This window comes from Aristolochia californica, unplaced genomic scaffold (genome assembly GCF_029961685.1).
Source record: "Aristolochia californica isolate CCGP_79_NKW_82.1479 unplaced genomic scaffold, dmAriCali1.0.hap1 SCAF_7, whole genome shotgun sequence".
In the NCBI taxonomy this organism is placed as follows: Eukaryota; Viridiplantae; Streptophyta; class Magnoliopsida; order Piperales; family Aristolochiaceae; genus Aristolochia; species Aristolochia californica.
This window is the reverse complement of record NW_027182268.1, coordinates 23581179-23585921: the sequence shown is the minus strand read 5'-3', so window position 1 is coordinate 23585921 and position 4743 is coordinate 23581179.

Genomic DNA, 4743 nt, shown 5'->3' with positions numbered 1-4743 from the left:
TTTGCCCATTTTCAAAAAGTTGACCTAAAAATCATAGATGATTGTGAAGTGATTTGTCATCCGTAACAGGCTATATTTTTGTAATAAATGACTTATGGATTGGAAGTCAACACTCAGTTAAAAATCCCGCGCCTCCCCCTTTTCCCGACGATTGCAAAACCTTAGATATAAAAATGAAAAAGTGTTGACGATCCTTAAAAATTACAGACACTCTTTGGAATTATCTCTCTCTACATTTATGCATTGTGCATTTCCATTTTAGATGTACAGTTTTTTGTTAAATCAGAATTTTGAGTTTTCACTCTTCCTTTATCCCGTCAACAGAAAAGGCAAATAGATCACAACAAAAGAAAAAATTTATAGTTGATGTGTGAAAAAAATTTAAAACAATAACTAATGTAGATGAAGAAAATTTATTCACACACCACAAATGAACACAAAAGTTTTGTTATCAAAGTTTGAGAAATTCCACATGTCCAACCCTAATAGCTTGGAATTTTACATGAAGGAGATTTTTTCTACACATGTTTTAAAAATGAATATGCATGATTGAAACATGTTGAAGATACAAATGAGCTATGGATGCAAAGCTTTTAAAAAGAATAACAAACGCTCATTAAATTCTCAAATGAACTTGTGGTGGGATATTTACCCAAGTCAAACAATCCATTATTTTTCCCTTTTGCCAAAAGCTGACATAACAATCATAGATGATTGTAAAACGATTTGTCTAGTGTTATGGGGTATATTTTTGTAAGAAATGACAGAAGGATTGGGAGGCAACACTCAGTTAAAAATCCCCGCCTTTCCCTTTGTCCGACGATTGCAAAACCTAAGATATGAAAATGAAAAAGTTCTTACAATCCCTAAAAATTACAGATACTCTTTGGAATTATATCTCTCTACATTTGTGCATTGTGCATTTCCATTTTAGATGTACACTTTTTTCTTAAAAAACATAACAAATGTAAAGAAATAAAATTTATTCACACACCACAAATGAACACAAAAGTTTTGTTATCCAAGTTTGGGAAATTCCATTAGTTTAACCCTAATAGCTTGGAATTTTACAAGAAAGAGATTTTTTCTACACATGTTTTAAAAATGGATATGCATGTTTGAAAAATGTTAAATATGCAAATGAGCTATGGATCAAAAGCTTTTAAATAGAATAACAAACGCTCATTAAATTCTCAAGTGAACGTGCGGTGGGATATTTGCCCGAGTCAAACAAGCCATTATTTTGCCCTTATTCAAAAAGTTGACCTAACAATCATAGATGATTGTAAAGTGATTTATCATACGTAACGGGCTATATTTTTGTAAGAAATGACTTTTGGATTCGGAGTCAACACTCGATTAAAAATCCCCCGCCTCCCCCTTTTCCCGACGATAGCAGAACCTGAGATATATAAAAAAAAGTGCTAAAATCCCTAAAATTGACATACACTCTTTGGAAATATCTCTCTCTACATTTGAGCATTGTGCATTTCCATTTTAGATCTACACTTTTTTCTTAAAACAAAACTTTGAGTTTTTCGCTCTCCCTTCATCCCGTATACAAAAAAGTCAAATAGATCACAACAAATAAAAACTTTTACAGTTGATGTATGGAAAAATTTTAAAACAATAAAAAAATTAAATAAATAAAATTTATTCACACACCACAAATGAATATAAAATTTTTTTTATCCAAGTTTTGAAAATTCCACTAGTCCAACCCTAATATCTCCGAATTTTACATGAAGGAGATTTTTTCTACACATGTTTTAAAAATGAATATGCATGCTAGAAACATATTAAAGATTCAAATGACCTATGGATCCAAAGATTTTAAAAAGAATAACAAACGCTCATTAAATTCTCAAGTGAACGTGCGGTGGGATATTTGCCCGAGTCAAACAGGCCATTATTTTGCCCATTTTCAAAAAGTTGACCAAACAATCATAAATGATTGTAAAGTGATTTATCATGCGTAACAGGCTTTATTTTTGTAATAAATGAATAATGGATTGGAAGTTAACCCTAAGTTAAAAATCCCCTCCTCCCCCTTTTCCAGATGAATGCAAAATTTTAGATATAAAAACGAAAAAGTGCTTACAATCCCTAAAAATTACAGACATTCTTTGGAATTATCTCTCTCTACATTTGTGCTGTGTGCATTTCTATTTTAGATGTACACTTTTTTCTTAAATCAGAACTTTGAGTTTTCGCTCTCCCTTCATCCCGTAAACAAAAAAGGCAAATAGATACAACAAAATGAAAATTTTATAGTTGATGTATGAAAAAAAATTAAAACAATAACGAATGTAAATAATGAAAATTTATTCACACACCACAAATGAACACAAAAGTTTTGTTATCCAAGTTTGGGAAATTATACTAGTCCAACCCAAATAGCTTGGAATTTTACATGAAGGAGATTTTTTCTACACATGTTTTAAAAATGGATGTGCATGCTTGAAACATGTTAAAGATTCAAATGACCTATGGATGCAAAGTTTTTAAAGAGAATAACAAATGCTCATTAAATTCTAAAGTGAACGTGCGGTGGGATATTTACCCGAGTCTAACAAGTCATTATTTTGCCCACTTTCAAAAAGGTTACCTAACAATCATAGTTGATTGTAAAGTGAATTATCATGCGTAACGGGCTATATTTTTGTAAGAAATGACTTATGGATTGCAATTAAACACTCAGTTAAGAAACCCCCGCCTCCCCCTTTTCTTTATGATTGCAAAACCTGAGATATAAAACTAAAAATAGCTTACAATCCCTAAAAAATACAGACACTCTTTGGAATTATCTCTCTCTACATTTGTACATTGTGCTTTTCCATTTTAGATCTACACTTTTTTCTTAAATCAAAACTTTAAGTTTGCGCTCTCCCTTTATCCCGAAAACAAAAAAGGTAAAAAGCTCACCACAAAATGAAAATTTTATAGTTGATGTATGAAAAAAATTTAAAACAATAAAAAATGTAAATAAAGAAAATTTATTCACACACCACAAATTAACACATAAATTTTGTTATCCAAGTTTTGGAAATTCCACTAGTTTAACCTTAATAGCTTGGAATTTTACAAGAAAGAGATTTCTTCTAAACATGTTTTAAAAATGGATATCCATGTTTGAAACATGTTAAAGATGCAAATGATCTATGGATGCAAAGCTTTTAAAGAGAATAACAAACGCTCATTAAATTCTAAAGTGAACGTGCGGTGGGATATTTACCCGAGTCTAACAAGTCATTATTTTGCCCACTTTCAAAAAGGTTACCTAACAATCATAGTTGATTGTAAAGTGAATTATCATGCGTAACGGGCTATATTTTTGTAAGAAATGACTTATGGATTGCAATTAAACACTCAGTTAAGAAACCCCCGCCTCCCCCTTTTCTCGATGATTGCAAAACCTGAGATATAAAACTAAAAATAGCTTACAATCCCTAAAAAATACAGACACTCTTTGGAATTATCTCTCTCTACATTTGTACATTGTGCTTTTCCATTTTAGATCTACACTTTTTTCTTAAATCAAAACTTTAAGTTTTCGCTCTCCCTTTATCCCGAAAACAAAAAAGGTAAAAAGCTCACCACAAAATGAAAATTTTATAGTTGATGTATGAAAAAAATTTAAAACAATAAAAAATGTAAATAAAGAAAATTTATTCACACACCACAAATTAACACATAAATTTTGTTATCCAAGTTTTGGAAATTCCACTAGTTTAACCTTAATAGCTTGGAATTTTACAAGAAAGAGATTTCTTCTACACATGTTTTAAAAATGGATATCCATGTTTGAAACATGTTAAAGATGCAAATGATCTATGGATGCAAAGCTTTTAAAGAGAATAACAAACGCTCATTAAATTCTCAAGTCAACTTGCAGTGGGATATTTACCCCAGTCAAACTTGCCATTATTTTCTCCTTTTGCAAAAGGCTGACATAAAAATCATAGATGATCAGAAAGTGATTTATCAAGCGTAACGGGCTATATTTTTGTAAGTAATGAATTATGGATTGGAAGTCAACCCTAAGTTAAAAATCCCCCGCCTCCCCCTTTTCCCGACGAATGCAAAACTTTAGATATAAAAACGAAAAAGTGCTTACAATCCCTAAAAATTACAGACTCTTTGGAATTATCTCTCTCTACATTTTTGCATTGTGCATTTCTATTTTAGATGTACACTTTTTTCTTAAATCAGAACTTTGTGTTTTCGCTCTCCGTTCATCCCGTCAACAAAAAAGGCAAATAGCTACAACCAAATGAAAATTTTGTAGTTAATGTATGAAAAAAAATTAAAACAATAACAAATGTAAATAAAGAAAATTTATTCACACACCACAAATGAACACAAAAGTTTTGTTATCCAAGTTTGGGAAATTCCACTAGTCCAACACTAATAGCTTGGAATTTTACATGAAGGAGATTTTTCTACAAATGTTTTAAAAATGGGTGTGCATGCTTGAAACATGTTAAAGATTCAAATGACCTATGGATGCAAAGTTTTTAAAGAGAATAACAAATGCTCATTAAATTCTAAAGTGAACGTGCGGTGGGATATTTACCCGAGTCTAACAAGTCATTATTTTGCCCACTTTGAAAAAGGATACCTAACAATCATAGTTGATTGTAAAGTGAATTATCATGCGTAACGGGCTATATTTTTGTAAGAAATGACTTATGGATTGCAATTCAACACTCAGTTAAGAAACCCCCACCTCCCCCTTTTCTC